The 22,654-nt window shown below is 39.1% G+C and overlaps 1 long non-coding RNA gene across 1 annotated transcript in view; it reads right to left on the bottom strand.

Moving 5' to 3' along the window:
- The window catches only part of LOC126066511 (uncharacterized), a 195,829-nt gene that overhangs the window by 164,385 nt on the left and 8,790 nt on the right, over positions 1-22,654 (bottom strand). The window lies entirely within an intron of this gene.

Here is a 22,654-nt window from a genome sequence, read left to right as displayed (position 1 = left end):
AAAATCTTCCTCTAGGCAACTTGTTGTCTATTTCACTGACCATACAGCTCCGTGTCAAGACCCCTTACAGGTCCTCACCCCCTGCCATAGACCTGTATACGTGCACCCACACATGCATTTACACACGCAGTTGCCTCACAACCCATACTTGAGTCATTCAGTGGTGAGCGTCTGATTTAACCTCAGCCAATGAAGGCCTCCCCTCGGATTTTTGGACTTAGGACCCAGGAATCTGAGTCAGTCTATTTCCACATCCTCAAAACCAAGACATGTAAAGCTCTGGAGCTTAAGGAGGCTATTTTGATAATTCTATTTTTTTATGTGTTCGTTTGAATTATGAGAAACTTAATCAGAAATAGAAATTGAAGAGCAGAGAAAAGCAAAGGAAGCAAAGGTTAGAAATGGAGAAAACTCCAAAGCAGTTAGACTTCCCTGAAAGCTGGCTCTCTCCTGAGGATACTTCTGCCACTGCAGCTCACTTTCAATCGTTCAGTAATATTCAGTGCACAGAGCCAGCTACTTGATCACTCCCTTATTCACCAGAGTTAAAATTCTATGAATCATAAGCAAGTCTGGAATAGCTGATTTTATCCAAAGAAATCTAAGTCAATTTCCTGGAAATCGTTGTTCTTGTTCTCTTGGAAACTCTGAGGCTAACAAAGCTTTTCTCACCTTATAATCCATATCCTTGATCACCACTGAAATATAAACCCATCTCATCAGTGATACGCTTCCTTCTCTTCATTCCACGCTCTTTGGAACTCCTCTCCACCTACCTAACCTCACTGTTTGTTGCCTCTCTCCCAAACGTTTCTATCCTGCCCTCTGGCGTCCAGTGCCACAACAGACACATTTCCCTACATCGTCCCCACTGAACTGCCCAACAACCCTGGCATTTCAATGCCTGCTTTGCCTTAGTCCCTGCTGTCATAAAGTTTATTCTCCAGTGAGGAGGAGAAAAAAATAAATAAATAAACATACAAACATATCATATGTCAGATGACAAAAAGAGAAATGAAGAAACAAAAGCGAGGTAGTGACAACCAGGAAGTTTGCTCCAGAGAGAAGACCTAGGAAATTTTAGCTTAGTTCTAAGGAAAGTGAGGGTTTCAGTGAGATAAAGAGGGTTCCAGACAGAGTAAAAAAGCAAGTACAGAGGCCCAGAAACAGAAGCATGCTTGTCAAGGAGGTCAGTGTGGCTACAGAGCAGTGGCGACGAGATGGTGGGAGATGAAGTCAGAGAAGTAGCCTGGGCCAGATGATGCAGTGCCGTGTGAGGGGATGCCGCTCACATTCTCCTACTCCATGTACCTTGGGATCCTCAATGGCAGTCAGCCTCTTTCTCCTATACCCTTCCCAGACCATCCAGCAAAATTATCTGTTCTGTTGACACTCCCTACACTCTTACCTGTACTCAAGTCTTCTCCATCCTAACACAATCTCCAACGCGAAAGCTTCCATAAAACCTTCTCTGCTCACCTGTCTACAGAACAAGATTCATTCAATCTTTTACTTAATCAACGATTCATTCAACAAATATTGAGGGATAACCTGTTATGTGTAAAGCATTGTGTTCCCTGGGTATAAACCTTAAATAATAAATCTAACAAAACATTTGTAAGAGTCTTCTCTAGACCAGAGACTGTGCCCTGAAAAATTAACAATGAATGGTAAATTTACATTAACATCTACAATGAGCACTGGGTGCACAAAAGTGAGAAAGAGATGGATTTCATTCCTTGAGGGCAGGAATGAGGAATAGTACAAGATAGTCTGTGGAGAGCCTCCAGAAGTGATGCAGAAGATTTAGGAGAGTGGGAAGGTTGGGTGGTTTCTTCAATGGCTGGCTGGGCCTTTCCGATTGAGAAAAAAGGAAAGATGTCACAGGTCTGGACAAAAGCAGAAGTGGGAACATGTGGTGAGCGGCACAAGACTATGAGTATAGCAATTTAGCTGGGATGGAGAATTTGAGTAGTAGAAGAGTGAAGAATAAAGCAGAAAAGGTAGGTGGGGCCAGATTTTAGAGGGTTTGCATGCTATGTTAAGGAGTTTATTGTGAAGATGTCTTCTAAATTTGGAATGCAGAAGCAACTTTTAAAAGGCTCCAATTAGTCCTGCTGGACTTCATTTTCACCATGATATTTAAATAAAAAATGACTCAAACCCTACTTCTCACGTGGTGGTAAACTTAGTGGTGAGCCTCCACAATATCTCCAGGGCCACAGTCCACTTCTTCTTTTCTGCTTGCAGTGAACTTTCTATTTTCTCCTGCAGTTATTCCCTTCCTTATATCTCACCTAAACCTCAATAGAGAACAGTCTCTTTTCTCCATTTCCCCATCCACCTCTCACTCACGGTAGCAGTTATATGCAGGTAAATTTTCCTAAAGATTAGGTGGGAGAGGAGGGGTACTTAGCATACAATCAGTCCTCCATGCCTGCTATAAACAACTGCTCCCAAATCCTCTTTTTCTTGGGTCCTAGCCTCCAACACCTTAGCTTTCTCTCCCACTCCTCTCACCCACACTTACCTTACTTTACAGACCAGTTTTATTTTCCTGGACTCATTCCGAGCTTCTGTGGCCATACCATACAATTATCTTTCCATGACCAAAATGAACTATCAAAGTGTTCAACTAATCAAAAGACAGATCTCTCTGACAAAAAAAAAAAAAAAAAAAAACTTGCTTTTAACTTGCCTCTTTTGCATGTTTTATCTACATATAGGGAGTATATCAGTCAGCTTAGACTGATCTATGCTGCAGTAACAAACAACCCCAAAATCGCAGTGGCTTACTACTACAAAGCCGTATTTCTCACTCAAGTTATGGTCATTGATTGTTAGCTATGGCTTAGTTCCATGTCCTCTTCATTTCCAGCACCAGGCTGAACTCTGGGCTATGCTGGTCTCAGGCTTGCAGCAGCAAGGAAGGAGTGATAGTGAAATACTCACTGGCTCTTAAAGTTTCTGCTCAGAAGTGGCACACATCACTTCTGCTCACATTTAATTGGCCAAAGCAAGTTATATGGCCAAGCCTGATGTTCATTGGGCAGGAGTATTATCTTCCTATAAGGCCAGGCCCAGGAGAGAGAGGCCAAGGAGGCAGAGGCATAAATATTTTTACAATAATACAACCCAGCTTGAGGGAAGACTAAGCAACAACCTTGGAAAACTCTGTAGACATCAATTACCTCATGGGAAGAGTGAGCAATTTCTACTAGATGCAGTGTAAACAAAATTGAAGAAAGGTGTAAAGAATACTCATTAATAATACTCCCTTCTCTGAAAAAAGAACATGTTTGGGAAATAAGTACAGAAGATTTCACAAAACCCATTTAAAATCCCAATAACTTGAAGAAGTGAGAAGGGGCCTTGGGATGGTAGACAGAATTAGCAGAAAGTTGAAGTGATGCCAGGATATTTTTGGAAGTAAAGGCTGCAACAAATAAGGAGGCAAGAATGACAGGGATTTTTCAAGAAATACTGGCACCATGTGCCAAGATACAAAGGTCAGCTTCTTTCCAAATTGGGAAACTAGGACAAGCAAAGAACTAAAGTGGCAAGAAATTTCTTCCAAGACAGAGTGACTGCCACAAAATGAAAGCTAAACCAGTCAAGTGCTTTCCTGAGTGAAAAAACAGAAAAAAATCATCAGTTTTGTGACAAGATTGAAAAGGTTGTGGACATATATACCATATTTGAGTATTCAATATTTTAGGATAGAAAGACAAAATATCATAAAGATGTCAGTCCTTCCCAAATCGAACTATAATTTCAGCACAATTCTAAACAAAGCACCAATAGAAATCTTCAAGGGATATTATAAACTATTATACAATGCATATAGGAGTACAGAGACTCAAGAACAGCTAAGAATATCATAAAGAAGAAAGAAGTAGAGGAACAGTTCTAGATATAAAAACTTATTATAAAGCTATACTGATAAAAATAAGAAGAAAGCAAGAGGTCATTGAAAAGACAGGAAAGAAAGAAAAAACCAAGATGGATGTCAGAGGAGACTCTGAAACTCGCCTATGAACGTCAAGCAGCTAAAGCAAAAGGAGGAAATGACAAAGTAAAAGAACTGAACAGAAGATTTAAAAGGGAGGCTCGAGAAGACAAAGTAAAGTATTCTAATGACACACGCAAAGAGCTGGAGATAGAAAACCAAAATGGAACAACACGCTCGGCATGTCTCAAGGTGAAAGAACTGAAGAAAAAATTCAAGCCTCAAGTTGCAATAGTGAAGGATTCTATGGGGAAAATATTAAACAATGCAGGAAGCATCAAAAGAAGATAGAAGGAATACACAGAGTCATCATACCAAAAAGAATTAGTCAATGTTCAAACATTTCAAGAGGTGGCATATGATCAGGAACCGATGGTACTGAAGGAAGAAGTCCAAGCTGCTCTGGAAGGCATTGGTGAAAAACAAGGCTCTAGGAATTGATGGAATATCAACTGAGATGTTTCAACAAATGGATGCAGCGCTGGAGGTGCTCACTCATCTATGCCAAGAAATATGGAAGACAGCTTCCTGGCCAACTAACTGGAAGAGATCCACATTTATGCCTATTCCCAAGAAAGGCGATCCAACTGAATGTGTAAATTATAGAACAATATCATTAATATCACACGCAAGCAAAATTTTGCTGAAGATCGTTCAAAAACAGCTGCAGCAGTATATCGACAGGGAACTGCCAGAAATTCAGGCTGGTTTCAGAAGAGGACGTGGAACAAGGGACATCATTGCTGATGTCACATGGATCCTGGCTGAAAGCAGAGAATACCAGAAGGATGTTTACCTGTGTTTTATTGACTACACAAAGGCATCCGACTGTGTGGATCATAACAAATTATGGATAATATTGCAAAGAACGGGAATTCCAGAACACTTAATTGTGCTCATGAGGAAGCTTTACATAGATCAAGAGGCAGTTGTTTGGACAGAACAAGGGGATACTGACTGTTTTAAAGTCAGGAAAGGTGTGCGTCAGGGTTGTATCCTTTCACCATACCTATTCAATCTGTATGCTGAGCAAATAATCTGAGAAGCTGTACTGTATGAAGAAGAATGGGGCATCATGATTGAGGAAGCCTCATTAACAACCTGCATCATGCAGATGACACAACCTTGATTGCTGAAAGTGAAAAGGGCTTACTCATGAAGATCAAAGACCACAGCCTTAAGTATGGATTGCACCTCAACGCAAAAAAAAACAAAAATCCTCACAACTGGACCAATGAGCAACATGACAAATGGAGAAAAGATTGAAGTTGTCAAGGATTTCGTTTTACTTGGATCAACAATCAACACCCATGGAAGCAGCAGTGAAGAAATCAAATGACACATTGCATTGGGGAAATCTGCTGCAAAGAACCCCTTTAAAGTGTTGAAATGCAAAGATGTCACCTTGAAGACTAAGGTGCACCTGACCCAAGCCACAATATTTTCAACTGCATCATATGCGTTTGAAAGCTGGACAGTGAATAAGGAGGACCGAAGAAGAATTGACACCTTTGAATTGTGGTGTTGGCGAAGAATATTGAATATGCCATGGACTGCCAAAAGAACGAACAAATCTGTCTTGGAAGAAGTACAACTAGAATGCTCCTTGAAGGCAAGGATGGCGAGACTACATCTTACATACTTTGGACATGTAGTCAGGAGGGATCAGTCCCTGGAGAAGGACATCATGCTTGGCAAAGTACAGGATCAGAGGAAAAGAGGAAGACCCTCAACGAGGTGGATTGACCCAGCGGCTGCAACAATGAGCTCAAGCGTAACAGCGATTGTAAGGATGGTGCAGGACCAGGCAGTGTTTCATTCCTTTGTGCATAGGGTTGCTATGGGTCGAAACCGACTCGACAGCACCTAAGAACAACAACAACGTTGCTATAGAGATGACAAATAGACCAATAAAACAGAATAAAGAGCTCATAAGTACCCAGCATGTATAGGGAAAATATCTAATAATGATAGCTAATATTAAAGTATAGTTTATCCAATAGCATGGGTGTGAAGAGTCAGAATGCCTCCTTTAACCACAGCTATACCACTTTTTTTTTTTTATACCACTTACTTGTCATGCCTCATTTTCCTCATCTAGAAAATGGGATAATAATAATTCATACCTCCTGGTAGTCATATCCTTGAATAGTGCCCTCCCACATGGGAGAGGCCCTGTGTAACCAACAGAATACTCTGGAAATGAAAATGTGTGACTTCCAAGACTAGGCATAATAAGCATGGCAGCTTCTGACTTAAACTTTTGGATCAATCTCTGGGGTTGCTAGCGGCCATATTGTCAGGACACTAAAATTATCCCATGGAGAAGAACAGAGGCTCCCATCCAACAGCCTGCAACAACATGGCAGACATGTGAGTCAACCATTTGAAAGCGGGCCCTCCAGCTCCATCATGGCTTCAGATGACTACAGCATAATGTCAGCAAAAATCTAGTAGAGTTGCTGGCACATAAAAAAAAAAAAAAAAAAAAATTTGCAGGCACCAAATAAATTAGAAGCACTATTACTTCTGGAAACTCTGGTGGTGTAGTGGTTAAGACCTATGGCTGCAAACCAAAAGGTTGGCAGGTTGAATCCCCCAGGTGCTCCTTGGAAACTCTATGGTACAGTTCTACTCTGTCCTGTAGGGTTGCTATGAGTTGGAATTGACTCGATGGCAGTGGGTTTGTTTTTGTTTTTGTTTGGGGGGGGTGTTTATTACTCCTAAATAATATCTTCAGGGCTTGGGTCCTTTTGCTTTTCTTTTCTAAATAATATTGGAGGTTTGGTGGTAAGTCACGGTCCAGATATCCCTACTCTGTGGCCACACGGACAGTGTATGAATTATGTTTGCATTCTCAGGGCCCGGTATGAGCTCAATAAGATATGTTTATTGAGTGCCAACTACGTACCAGGCATTCTTCTAGGCAGTGAATGGATGCAAAGCCTAAAAACCTCTCCAGCTGTTCCATTACAGCAATGCATAGCACAGTGAATAAAATCATTACATAGCAAAAAAGAAAAAATCAGGAACTTAGACAAATGATCTCGTAGATAAGTACAAATTCTCCGTTCTTCAGAAAGCTTCATTTACCTAGTCTGGCTAAGCACTTGGTCCCCTTTGTTTATACCACAGAAATACTCAGGGAAAGAAACATTATGGGAAGAAGGCTATAATAGCACAAAACTAACCAAACTTAACACACCCCAAAAAAAAAAAAAGTTGCCTTCAAGTGGATTACAACCCCATATGTTACACACTAGGGCTGTGCTTCATAAAGTCTTCATGGCTGTGACCTTTTGGAAGCAGATCACCAAGCCTTTGTTCTGAGGCACTTGTTCAAACCAACAACTTTTCAGTTAGAAGTGCTTAACTGTGCCATAGTTCTTACACATTCCATTCAACTTTCAAATGATCTGTACAGGTTGATTTAAAAAAATAAAAGAAAGAGAGTTCATGAATCTCATATATATGTGTGTGTGTGTGTATACATATATATATTCCTATGCATATACCCATATATTTTTTTTCTACCAAATTGGAATATGTAGGCTTAATTTTCTTAATTTGATCAGTCCATCTGGAAGCAAAAGAAAGAAAGCTATTTCTTTAAACAACTTAGAAAGTATTTGGGGGCACTATTTTGCCAGTGGATGGTTTTGAAATTATGCAAATATTTTTCATTCTGACATGCAGATAAATGTTTCCTATTTATAGAAAGTCCTTACTTTACATGATTTCAATATACACAAATTTCATTTGTCATGGTTTAGTTAAATAACCAGTCTCCCAAAAGCATGGTTCAAATTTCAGTTACCACGATATATTAACTATGAGTCTAGTAGCTGCTTAAAAACAAACTTCACTGCTAGCTCTTCAGTCCACCAATCGCTACATAAAAACCAGTGCATGTCATAATCAGTGAGCAACCATATCACCTCTTTCTCATTGTTATTGGTCATTCTGCATCGCTATACAGTTCGTGCACAGACAGCAAAGCATATAGTTGTGTTGCCTCCTTGTCTCTAAGTAATAAACCCACATAACAGTTTACAAAAATGAATAAGTCAAAAAAGAAATTGGCCAACAAAGATGGAAATACAGCAAGGAAACAAAAAAATGAAGCGAAATTGTGTGTGATTAGAAGATTTTAAAATGTTAGTGAAGATAGGACAAGCCCTACACGTGCAAGAAGCTACGGTATGAACCATATAGAAAACAATTACTTCAGCATCTTTTAGTTTAAACTGGGCTGGGGATAGAATGTTTGAAATGAGTGTTCATTTCTACTTTGGACTGAAGAATTATAGTTTTTAAAAAATCGAAATTAGTTTGGTTGGCATTCAGGCCAAAGAACTGAAGTTAGCTGCCACTTTGAATGAAAATGATAATTATAAGGGGGTTGAGAAGGACCTCTTATTGCCAGTAAAGGCTGGCTTCATCGTTTCATGTGTCAGCATCCACTGATTAATGTTAAGGTATCTGGTGGAGCCGCTAGTGCAGCCACTGATGCTGCTGCAAACTTTGCACCCAGATTCCAAAGAGATAAAGAAGAAATAGCTGACTGTGGGTGTGCTGACACCTCTGCCGTTCAAGAGACGCTAGTTAGGCAGCAAGAGAAGCTTAGAGAGAGCCAACATACCAACACAAATGAGGCAAGGGCTTCTGACGAAAAGGATGAAGATGTCCCAGAAGAAGGGACACTGGCAAAAAAAAAAAAAAAAAAAAAAAACACCCTTTACATTAAAGGAAGTACTTAGAAATATTTTACAATATTAAGAGTGCAAAAGATAAAATGTTGGAAGCTGATCCAAACTTAGAAAATTTGCAAGGCATCAAAGAGATGCTCATTCCTTACATACGTTACATGATGAGAAGGCAAGCACTGTTTAAACTACGTTTGATAAGTTATTTACAAAGAAATTAACCATGTTAATTCTCAGTGCTTCCAATGTTCTAAATTATGGTGTACTTCATGAATATTAGTTTTATTTTTTTTTTCATTTCCCTACACTTTTATAACTAACAGTAGGAGATTCTTTAATGTTTTCACACACAAAAAAAATTTTTTTAAAGGTCATGTAATTTTTCCCTTTGATTATTAAGATCACTTTGCATGGTCTCGGCTCATACCTTTTTTTACTGTCCTGCAGTACAGTGCAAAGTGAAGACGGCCCCCATTTGGTAAAACAGCCACAATGTAAGGGAAGGAAAAAATATGTAAGACACATTTTAGTTTTTGTAGTTCAGCAGTTAATGGTACATAGTTCAAAACAAATTTTAACCACCTTGGCTACCTAGTTTTTTAAACCCAGGATTTCAGGATAAAATAGAAAAACTACTCGTGCCTTTGTTCAAATACGAGAGCAAATTTGCTTTTTGATTCGTATACCCAAGGGGAGAAAAAGCACTAGATTAAGGCTTAAGGAGTGCAGGTTCAAAACTAGGCTCTACTACAAACTCCCTGAGCGACTTAGAGCAAATCCCTCTGTTCATTTTACAGACATTTATTGCCAGACACCCTGCTATGTGTCAAGAAAACAAAATTGAATACAATATGAAATCTGGCCTCGAGGAACTCACAGCCTACTGGGAAAGACCAGAAACAGTTACAGTACAGTTATCGTCTATAAATCAGAGTTAGTAATGCCTGCCTCCTAGAATTACTGAGAAGATAAAATGAGGCTGTATAGGAAAGCATTTTGCTATCAAGTATTGTATCAAAAAAAAAGAATTTTTTTTTTTTTTTTATTGTATCAGTGCTACTTAGTAATAGCGTAATTGCAGCACCTGACAAAAATTAGACTCTTACCAGGTAGTTCTCATAGCGTGGTCTACAAACCAGCAACATTAGCACCACCTGATGTTCAAAATGCATATTCTCAGGTAGCCCCAGACCTAGGGAATCAGAATCTATGGAGGTGGGGGCTCCGAAATTTGTGTCTTAAAGGCCTTCCAAATAACTCTAATGCAACTAAAGTTTGAGAACCACTGCTGAGTCTTAACTATGTAAGAAGATGAAAACGCAGGTAAACTGAATTATTACCTTGGTAAGGTAATGAAAAAAACAAAACAAAAGGTAATGAGCCATCGAAAAAGATGGATTGACACGATGGCTACAATAATGGGCTCAAACATAGCAATGATTGTGAGGATGGTGCAGGACCAGGCAGTGTTTCATTCTGTTGTACATAGGGTTGCTACGAGTCAGAACTGACTGGACAGCACCTACAACAATATGAATTTTAGTGGGTACCAGAAACTCATTTCCCAGTTATCAATGAGGAAATTAAAGCAGGATATAACCAAGCTTCTAACTGACCAGGAAAATTAGCAAAAGGACTAATGAGTTATTACTTATCATGTTTATATTTAGTCCACAGTCATACCATTTCCCAATCCCTTCCACTAAGATGAAATCAGAGTAGAGCCTCTTTCCATATTAACTTCATTGATAGTGTAGGCTGTGTTTTAAAACATGAGCTTTAAATAGGCAACACACATTATAGACAGCCAAAAGAACATTTTCACCAAAATCGCAAATAAGAGACTATTATTTCAATGAGATAGTCATGACTAACCTAATTTAAGAATTCATCTGGAGAACTCCTTCAGAATTCATGGCACGTTTTGGTCAATACCCCTAATGTTAATAAAAGTTTGTTTTTTGAGGATGAAAGCTGTTTTCTACCTTTCCAAGAGCCATTTGAGATAATAAATTATATCAGTATCCAAACACAGGAATATTTGCTGTATTTTGAAAACTCTTCCCAGTTCTACTGGTCCTATAGAACAATATCTTCTTGGACTAAACACTGAAAATTAACAGCCATCTTCATTTTCACATATGTTCACTAATTATCACCCAAGGGATAAAGCAGTGTAGAACAGATGTTTACCACAAAGTCTTGTAAAATCTACACATCCTGGCCCATAGTAAGCACTCAAAAACTATTTGTTGAATGAATGAATCCTCAGTGTTGAAAAATATGAATACCAATGGCCAAAGATGAAGAAATTGAAGATTTTTATCAGCTGCTACAGTCTGAAATTGATCGAACATGCAATCAGGATACATTGATAATTACTGGTGATTGGAATGTGAAAGTTGAAAACAAAGAAGGATCAGTAGTTGGAAAATATGGTCTTGGTGACAGAAACAATGCCGGAGATCAAATGATAGAATTTTGCAAGACCAACGACTTCTTTATTGCAAATACCTTCTTTCACCAACATAAACGGTGACTATACACATGGACCTCACCAGATGGAACACACAGGAACCAAATCGACTACATCTGTGGAAAGAGACAATGGAAAAACTCAATACCATCAGTCAGAACAAGGCCAGGGGCCAACTATGGAACAGACCATCAGTTGCTCACATGCAAGTTCAAGCTGAAACTGAAGAAAATCAGAGCAAGTCTAAGAGAGCCAAAATATAACCTTGAGTACATCCCACCTGAACATAGAGACCATCTCAAGAATAGACTTGACGGGCTGAATACTAGTGACCAAAGACCAGACGAGTTGTGGAATGACATCAGGGACATCACACATGAAGAAAGTGAGAGGTCATTGAAAAGACAGAAGAGAAAGAAAAGACCAAGATGGATGTCAGAGGAGACTGAAATTGCTTATGAACATCGAGTAGCTAAAGCAAAAGGAAGAAATCATGAAGTAAAAGAACTGAACAGAAGATTTCAAAGGGAGGCTCGAGAAGACAAAGTAAAGTATTATAATGACATGTGCAAAGAGCTAGAGATGGAAAACCAAAAGGGAAGAACACGCTCAGTGTTTCTCAAGGTGAAAGAACTGAAGAAAAAATTCAAGCTTCGAGTTGCAATAGTGAAGGATTCTATGGGGAAAATATTTTAAAAAATGCAGGAAGCATCAAAAGAAGGTGGAAGGAATATGCAGACTCATTATACCAAAAAGGATTAGTCAATGTTCATCCATTTCAAGAGGTAGCATATGATCAGGAACCAATGGTACTGAAGGAAAAGGTCCAAGCTGCACTGAGGGCACTGGCGAAAAACGAAGGTCCAGGAACTGACAGAATATCAACTGAGATGTTTTAACAAACAGATGCTGCGCTGGAGGTGCTCACTCGTCTATGCCAAGAAATTTGGAAGATAGCTTCCTGGCCAACTGACTCGAAGAGATATGTATTTATGCCTATTCTCAAAAAAGGCATTCCAACCAAATGCAGAAATTATAGAACAATATCATTAATATCACACACAAGCAAAATTTGCTGAAGATCATTCAAAAACGGCTGCAGCAATATATTGACAGGGAACTGCTGGAGATTCAGGCCGGTTTCAGAAGAGGACGTGGAACAAGGGATACCATTGCTGATGTCAGATGGATCCTGGCTGAAAGCAGAGAATATCAGAAGGATGTATACCTGTGTTTTATTGACTACGCAAAGGCATTTGACTGTGTGGATCATAACAAATTATGGATAACATTGCAAAAAACAGGAATTCCAGAACATTTAATTGTGCTCATGAGGAGCCTTTACATAGATCAAGAGGCAGTTGTTCAGACAGAACAAGGGGATACTGACTGGTTTAAAGTCAGGAAAGGTGTGCATCAGGGTTGTATCCTTTCACCATACCTGTTCAATCTGTATGCTGAGCAAATAATCCGAGAAGCTGGACTATACGAAGAAGAAGGGGGCATCAGGATTGCAGGAAGGCTCATTACCAACCTGTGTCATGCAGATGGCACAATTTTGATTGCTGAAAGTGAAAAGAACTTGAAGCACTTACTAATGAGGATGAAAGACCACAGCCTTAAGTATGGATTGCACCTGAACAAAAAGAAAACAAAAATCCTCACAACTGGACCAATGAGTAACATCATGACAGATGGAGAAAAGATTGAAGTTGTCAAGGATTTCATTTTACTTGGATCAACAATCAGCACCCATGGAAGCAACAGTCAGGAAATCAAATGACGCATTGCATTGAGTAAATCTGCTACAAAGGACCTCTTTAAAGTGTTGAAAAGCAAAGATGTCACCTTGAAGACTAAGGTGAGCCTGATCCAAGCCATGGTATTTTCTATCACATCATATGCAAGTGAAAGCTAGACAATGAATAAGGAAGACTGAAGAAGAACTGATGCCTTTGAATTGTGGTGTTGGCGAAGAATATTGAATATACCATGGACTGCCAAAAGAACAAACAAATCTGTCTTGGAAGAAGTACAACCAGAATGCTCCTTAGAAGCAAGAATGGAGAGACTACATCTTACATACTTTGGACATGTTGTCGGGGGGATCAGTCCCTGGAGAAGGACATCATGCTTGGCAAAGTACAGGGTCAGTAGAAAAGAGGAAGACCCTTAACGAGGTGGACTGACACAGTGGCTGCAACAATGAGCTCAAGCAAAACGATTCTAAGGATGGCACAGGACCAGGTGGTAGTGTTTTGTTCTGTTGTGTATAGGGTTGCTATGAGTCAGAACCAACTTGACAGCACCTAACAACAACAGCCATTTTCTAGTACCTACCATGTGCTAAACTCTCTTCATATGTGATAACTAACCTTCACAATAGCACTGTGAGATGAGCATTAATATTTCTATCATAAAATGATGAAGCTGAGGTTCAGTTAAAAAAGGGTGTCATTCATTTAGTGAATGGCAAAAAAAATTTGAATGCCAGTCCATCTGACTCACAAGTTCTTTTCATGATCCTACACTGAAGTGATAAGCTACTGCCACCATTTTATTCATAAAAGACAGTACATTATATATGTACCAGAGTAAAATCTTTAACAAAGCAAAATAGAGAAATCCAAGTCCGTCTTAGAGAATACCTATTTTTGGTTTAAATGACTACCCAGGAACCTGGCAGCTCCCTTTGCTTTCTGAGCTATTTACCTTTGCAATTTTAGTTGAGGTATTCGTTTCTTTGTTAATACAACTTGCCCTTGTTATTGATTAGTTTATTTAGAACAGCAGGATTCTTGGAGCCCAGGGAAGGCTTTTTTGCCACTGGAAATTACCTGGCCCAGGACCATATCTTGGTCCCTTTATTTTATTTTTGACAGAAGCGCAGGTGTAATTAGGTGCTCTTTGAAGATGGCAGAGGAAGATTCTGAGGTCTCCAACTGCTGTCAGTCTCATCATCATTAGCCCTGAAGGGCTCCTCTCTGAGGAACTTTCCACACTTGACACATGCCTACTTTTTGTAAATTATTTTAAATGTCTTCTTAATTAGAAGTATTATGTTGCCCATTGCTAATGAAGCTGGCAGGAGTTGCAGAGCTGTCAGGAAATGGTGATGGTTCAGATTCCCTTTTTCTTCTCTCCATCAACCCCACTTTCTAACAGTCAGGTGCAGCATAACGTCCTTTCGGACAACTTCCAACCGGAATATATGACCATGGGCCCCTAAGTTTATAATAGAGTTCAGAAATCCCTATCAGAGAACAGGACGTAGCAAAGGTAACCAGACACAGCGAATGCAACAGCCTGTAATATGGTGTTCGCACAACGTCCAAATCGCATAACATGCTATTTCACAGAATGTATTGTGGATGTTAAGTGACACATGACTGTAATCACGTCTACTCTAGGCAGTGCTACATCTTTTTACAATAAAATATGAAGCCTTTATCTCTGGGTTGCAGCTTTTTGCAGGCATCATAAAATCCAGATCTTGTTAGTCTAATTTTAATGTTTTGCCCCTCCATGGGTGACTTCCGAGACACATGGAAAGGAGGTTTCTTCTTTCAGGAAAAATTACCTACGTAGTCTATGTCTCTAGCCCAGGTAGCGATTCCAGTAAGTTTTGCAAAAGTAATAAGCAGTGTGTCAAAGAAAAGTGTTCTCTCATTAGGAGCACCTGCTGGGAAAACTGAATTTAAAAAATCGTCAAATTCAAAGAAATCTTTTTTCCCCACATCAGTTAGCAAAATATGTACTATTGCTAATCTTAGTTTAAGAGATTGTTTTATTTTTATCCCCGCTAATTATTCAAAATTTTGGTTAACAATTAAATAAAAAGCGAAGGACAACTCCTCTATTTTATTTTGAAAACAATCTGTGGGTTAACCAACAATTTAATAAGGAAAATTATAACAGATTATGATATGGATTACAATTTAGGCATATACTGGTGATCTGAAAACTCCCTGCAATCTCCTCCTTATAAACCTGGACCAGTGTCTCTTCAGACCTGAGGGGTTTCATTAACCTTGGTTTGGAATTGAGTCTAGACCCTTCCAGAATCAAACCATGCTGATTCCCTCTCTTTTCCCACAACTATCATTCCCTTGTCTTGGCTTGTGTCTACCTACCACCACTATCCTGTACATTCCTTTGTGGTCAGAGAAGACCTTCCTCATGTTTGTATTTCTCTTTCCTTTCCATATAACCCAACTCCACCCCATGAAAGTGCTTTGTTGATGGCAAATAATAATTGTTTAAAAAATAAACTGAACATTTGAGGGCAAACTGTACTAAGATTAGTCAAATGCCTTCAACAACAATGCTGTTGTTAAGTGCCATTGGGTTGGTTCCAACTCATAGCAATCCTATGAACAACAGAACGAAACACTGCCCAGTCCTGTGCGATCCTTGCAACCATTGCTATGTTTGACCCCATTATTGCAACAACAATAATAACATTTATTCAACATTGCTACATTCCAGAAACTCTGCTAATTACTTATATACGCATTATCTTATATATTCATCGTAATGACACTATGAAGAATTCATTAGATCACCCCCTTTATAAGAAACAGAGGGTTCAATGAGAACATAGTTTGCCTTACATTTCATGCTAAGGAGTAACAGAGCCAGGCTTCTCTTAGAAAGAATTATCCAAGCACCTGCCTTAAGTGGGAACTAGAAAATACAACATAGCGCCTTGGGCTATACCCTCTGCCTGGAGCTAAGCAGTTGCCATTCAGTCAACTACAACTCATGGCAACCCCGTATGCGTCAGAGTAGAACTGTGCTCCATAGGGTTTTTCATGGCTAATTTTTTAGACGTAGATCATCATGCCCATCTTCCAAAGCATCTCTGCGTGGACTCGAACCTCTAACTCTTCGATTAGCAGCCAAGAGGGTTAACCGTTTACACCACCAAGGGACGCTGCCTGGAGCTAAACTTCATCTACAAACACATCCAGCCGATTATCTACCAGTTACTAACTAAGCTCAAAAACTGCTGAGCTTCTGGAAACTTCTTGAAAAATATTGGCTCTTCTCATTTGGTAGCTTGTGGGTGCCTTTCCTCCACCACCCATAGCCATACAGGCTTTAAGGCAGTGGGTCGGCTCAGGATCATCTGTGTCAGGCTCATCGGGGTACCTGCTGAATATGCTAACCCAGACCTTATGAACCAAAATCTCTATAGTGGCTCCCAGGACTATATAATTTTTAATAAGTTACCCAGGAGATGGATTCTTGGACACATTTACGTTTTAGAATGGTTCCAGGGTCTCAAAGTCAAGGTTTCTCTTGGACACAGTCACTCTGTTCCTTTCTTTTAAGTGCGTGCATCATATCTCCAATGCAACTTTTCCCATTCACACTTTGAGGGGAAAAAAAAAAACTGGCTTAATACATTTCTTAATTTTATACGTAAGGAAACAAAAGCTTAAAGAAATTAAGTGATTTCCCCCCAAGTCAGATTCAAAGGCAAGCCTACTGAGCCTCAATGTTGACTTTCCTCAAGCTTCATTAGAATCGTCAGAAGTAAATAGTGTACTACTGTTGGATAGCACTTTGCAGAATGTCTGGCAAAATGTGTAACAGGCTAGCTGATCAGATAAGACAGGTGCTGAGAAATAAAGGGGGAAATATCACTGAACTAAATTTAAAGAGATGTGCAATAATTCTACGGGATTTTCCACTCTCTATCCATAAATTTACTAAAACAATAAAAGGTAGGATTATGCCACCTTTTATTATTGCAAAGCCCTGTATTTATGATTTTATGGTATGATGTGGAGACAGCACAAGTTATTTCAAGGTTTCTCCTTGTTTTAATACCGTACATAAAAACTTGCTGCTGTTTTGTTTTTAAAGAAGAGCCCGCTACAAGTAACCCTTATGTGTGATATTGCTCAGGTCAGACTTTTCGTGATGAAATGTTAAGTGTTCCTGTTCTAAATTCCTCAAAAATGTGTATATTCACAGTATGGAAGAAAAAATCTTAAAATTCCTAAATAAATATGCTATACTTAAATACTTAGATGTACTGAAATATTTATAATTCTAAAAAATTACTCTCATTCCCAGTCTATGGCTAAGTCCACCGTCAGCCTTATTTAGTGAACAGAGCAGAGCACAGGCCACTATCCCAAAGTCCATCGGTGAAGTTGCCGCCAAATCCCTGGGCAGTTTTAGGTCACCAGGCACCATGACTGGGAGGCAGGAAAGTGACTGGTTTGATCCTTAGAGTCTGAGGAGTCAAGATCCTCCATGAATGCTGAATTCTAGCCAGCTAACACTACGGTAAGACCTACTCTGTTCTGGACCATGGAAGTTCTCAGCAGACAGAGATAAATAAACATGGCTTTGCCTTCTAATTCTTGTTTGAAAAGATATGATTGTGGAGAAAAAGGTGGCTAAAAAGCATAGAAGGTTAGTAACTTGTGCCAAGGTTACAACTACAGACTACAGTAGCAAGCAGTTCTTACTCCTTTAGTCTTATAATCTGATAGCAAACCAAGGTTAGAGTCTTGCAATACGTCAAAGAGGACAAAGGTGACCCAAAGCAAAGTCAAAGTCCATGTAAGTGTTTAGCTTGCAAAAATGTCAGAGACAAAAATGTTACAGCAGTGTCAGGACCAGACGCTGGGAAGTCAAAGTGCTAGTAAATCAATCCTCAGAAAGTTTGAAATAGAATTTGGTCAGTTCCACTGATTTGAGTAAGTTTGATCCTTTGTGAGGTCAAAATAGATGGATGTGAGGGGAATAAGGGGGAAATCTTTTAGGGTTGTATACTGTGTATTTTGAATTTTCCAGCACTATATTGGATAATATTCTGTTGTCATACATAGGGTTTTCAATGGCTAATTTTCAGAAGTAGATTGCCAGGTCTTTCTTCCTAGTCTTTCTTAGACTGGAAACATGTTTACCATGGGTGACTCTGCTGGTATTTAAAATACCAGTAGCATAGCTTCCAGCATCACAGCAATATGCAAGGCACCACAGTATGACAAACTGACAGGTGGTGGCAAGATATGTGTGTGTGCGTGTGTATATATATATACACACACACATGTATATGCTGATATTGGGCTCTGAAGAGATCATTTTATCATTTCACATTTTATATTTGATGTTTTGTCACATAGCTATACGGTCTATGACTCTTTTGTGGTTGTATTTTCCTGACTCAAACCTTCATGTCGCATTCTGCTATGAAATGTTTGGAAAAAAGTTAACAAACATTCAGTTCAATTTTACGTCCGTCAAGAGTCATTTTCAGATATGAGGGGCTAGAAACCTTCAGCTCCTTCTTCTTTTCAAATTCAGATCTTCATTACTTATTACCACACTGCTAGAAAAAAATTTTCCGATATATTTTTTTCTTCCGTGAGCGATCCCTCTTAAAATAATCAACCAGCTTAAACTTTCAAAAGCAGAATTTCAACCACTTCACCTCTCTGCTACAAGATGTTCAGTGACTATTTCCTGCCAAATTAAGGATAGCCCCCTTTATCTGGGATTTGAGGGCTTCCATAAAATAGTTTTGACCTATACATTTAGATTATATTCTCACTTTTCCCCTTCCTACTTTAGGTTTTAGGATCAGATAATTCAATTTTTTTTCCAAACATATTCTATACTTGCCTGTCTTACAACTATTTTTCATATTTATTTGCTCATGTCTAATTCTTAAAAATCTTTCAAATTGTTTAGAAAATATTCAAGAGTCACCTCTTTTATAAGCCTTTCCCTTTTTCTACCTTTAAATCCTTTATAGCATTGCCTGTACTTCTAAAGGCAATAAGATACATTCTTATTGTATCTCTCCTACCGTATAATGGTAATTTCCATTCTTTTAAGAGAGTATGTGGACTCATCAACATGAATAAGGTAAAACTCAGCCATGGATTACACAACGGATCAATGTTCTCCTGGGGAAAAATCTGAACTTCGTCCATAATTAGGAGTTTAAACATACAGGAGCTCCAACATTCCAACTAGGCTAGGGGATGATGAATTTGAAGAGGAAGCATCAAATCTGGACCCAGAGAAGGTGCCATCTCATTAACCTCTGTGATACCTTGTAGTACAATCAAACCCTATACACACACTCATGCCAAAGTGAGTATCATGCTTGTTCTCAATTTAACAAAGCATTGTTGGCCTAGTTGACTTGTCAGAAATTTGGACCAGGCAACAAAGGAGTGGCAAAGAAGCATCGCCTGATGATATCCCCAGGGCCAGAGACTTACAGAGTTTTGGCTCACCAACACACAACAACAAACATCAATGAGGCTTTCAATCTTTTTTTCCCAGTCTGTAGGTTGTCTCTTCACTTTATTGATAAAGTCCTTTGATGATCCAAAGTTTTTAATTTTCATGAGGCCTCATTTATATTTTGTGTTTTGCTGCTCATGCTTTTGGTGTCATATCTAAGAATCCATTGTTAAAAACTAAGTCCCAAAGCATTATCCCTATGTTTTCTTCTAAGAATTTTATGGTTTCAGTTCTTACATCTATGTCTTTTGATCCACTTTAAGTTAGTTTTTGCATATGGTGTGAGGTATGGGTCCAGGTTCATTCTTTTGTTTGTGGGAATCCAATTGTCCTAGCACCACTTATTAAAGAGACTATTCTTTCCCCACCAGATGGACTTAGCACCCTTGTTGAAAATCAGCTGACTGTGGATACAAGGGTTTATTTCTGGACTCTAAATTCTATTCCTCTGGTCTATATATCTATCATTATACCAGTACCAGGCTGCTTTGATTACTGTAGGTTTATAATATGTTTTGAGATCAGGAAGTATGAGTCCTCCTACTTGTTTTTCTTTTTCAAAGTTGCTTTGGCTATTCTGGATCCCTTGTCTTTCCATACAAATTTGAGGATTGGCTTAATATCAGAATATATAAAGAATTCTTACCAAAAAAAAAAAAAAGAATTCATACAAATTAATAACAAAAAGACAAACAAGCCAATCCAAAAAATGGGAAAAGAACTTGAAGAGATATTTATCCAAAGAAGAAATACAATACAAATGGCCAACAAGCATGTGAGAAGATGCTCAATGTCATCAGTCATCAGGAAATGCAAATCAAAGCCACGATGAGATACCACTTCACACCACTAGGATAGTTGCGATTAACAACATGGAAAACAACAGGTGTTGAGAATGAAGTGGAGAAACTGGAACCTTCATCCATCACTGGTAGGAATGTAAAATGGCACAGCCACTGTGGAAAACAATTTGGCAGTTTCTCAAAAGAGTTACACATAGAATTACCATAAGATCAGCAATTCCACTGCTAGTTATATACCTAATAGAATTGAAAGCAGGAACACAGATACTTGTATACCAACACTCACTGCAGCACTATCCACAATAGCCAAAAGGTGGAAAAATCTAAATATCCGTCAACAGAAGAATGGATAAACAAAATGTGGTATATACATAGAATGGAATATTATTCAGCCATAAAGAGAAGAAAACTCCTGATATATGCAAAACATGGATGAACCTTGAAAACATTATGCTGAGTGAAATAAGTTGGTCACAAAAGAACAAATATTGTATGATGCCACTTATACGAAATATCTAGAATAGGCAAGTGCATAGAGACCAAAGTTTATTAGTGGTCACCAAGGGTCAGGGGAGAGAGGTGGGAAAGAGGACTCAAAGCCTAGGCGACACTGAGTCTCTGTTAAGGGTGATGGAAAAACTTGGGAAAGGATAAAGGTGGTGGTTGAACAACATGATGAACATAAGTTAATGTCACTGAACTGAACATGTAAAGACCGTTAAAATTGTAAATGTTTCGTTACACATATATTTACCACGATAAAAAAAAATGTCAATGAGGCTAATATGTGAAGACCTGCTGGACTGAATTAACAGGCAAGCCTTTTAGGCAGCTGCCCAGGGAACTCATCTACAATGGGTATAAAAAATCACTAGAATTAATTTGAAATATGTTACCAGTCAATTCAGATTTACATGCAAAACACTCCATTTGTAACTGGCATATGTATGAAAAAAGAGGCTCCAAGGGAAATAAAATATCAGCAGGATTTGGTTGATCCAATTGGATATAGATGTCCTGGTCATGGCCAGGGCTTCTGAAGAGGAGGTAAGATGACAAAGTAGGGCTCTTAAACCGAACAGAAAATGGAGCAGTGATGAGTACAGGAACAAGATAATATAGCAAGCACCATGAGGCCTCTAAAACAAACAAACAAACAAACAAAAACCACTGCCGTCGAGTCAATTCTGACTCACAGTGACCCTATAGGACCGAGTAGAGCTGCCCCATAGGGTTTCCAAGGAGCAGCTGGTGAATTCAAACTGCTGACCTTTTGATTAGCAGCCAAGCTCTTAACCACTGCGCCACCAGGGCCACATTGGGCTTCTGAGCACGGTCAAAGATGCTGATAAGAAGAAAGGGCAAAAAAGTAAAACAGCATGCATACTCTGGGCTATCAGAATTAAAATTCTCAAAAATTCTCATATTTTAAGAAAAATGGAACTCACATACAGACCTAAAAATCTAGCTATGTAATGCATTCAGCTAGTAGGCTGGATATTGTTTCTATTTCCATAGAAAAAGTCATGGGATGGCTCCAACTTTGCTCTCTGCCCCTCCAGCCCAGGGACACACATATGTATGCACAAACCACACTGTCTCCAAAAGTCAACCACTAAACTCATCATCAAACCCGACTCTCCCTTCTGCTATTTTTGTCACATAATAGACATATCTATTGTGACTGCTTTCCTTATCTATACAAATGAGAATAAATACTCTTCCCTCACCTGTCTTACTGGGTTGTTCTTAAGATGATATTATATCTCATATAGAACAAAACTTTATAAAGCAAAAAGTACGGGATAAATAGCAAGTATTGTCATTGGTACTGATGAACATTTACACTAGATATCCCAACCAAGCCTATGTCTTAGGCTCAGTTCTCTAGAGAAGCAAAACCAGTAATGCGTATAAACACATATATAGAGAGATTTTATCAAGGAAACTGCTCACACCATTGTAGAGGCTGGAAACTCTCAAGTCTGTGGATCAGTATAGAGGCTTCTCTTGATTCAGGTAGCTGCAGGTGCTCGCGAACCTAAGATCAGCAGGTCAGAGGGCAGGGTTCTGGCTCACAGGCCGTGAAGATCGACAAATCAATCCCAAGATTGGCAGACAAGACCACAAGGCTTCCCCTGATTGAAATAGCTGCAGGGGCTGGCGAACCCAAGATTGGCAGGTAAGCTGATAGCTCAAGTCTCAAGAATTGGAAGTCAGACTAACAGGAGGCAGCCGTAGGATCCAGAGCAAGCAAAAAACCAGAACGTCTGCTTATATTTGAATGCAGGCCACACCTCCAAGGAAACTTCCTTTAAATTGATAGGCTACTCACAGTAGATCTCAATCACGGGAGTGATCACATGTAAACACTGAGAAT

This window comes from Elephas maximus, chromosome 23 (assembly GCF_024166365.1).
Source record: "Elephas maximus indicus isolate mEleMax1 chromosome 23, mEleMax1 primary haplotype, whole genome shotgun sequence".
NCBI lineage: Eukaryota > Metazoa > Chordata > Mammalia > Proboscidea > Elephantidae > Elephas > Elephas maximus.
Note: the sequence above shows the minus strand (reverse complement) of the source record. Positions and strands in the feature narration are given on the sequence as shown.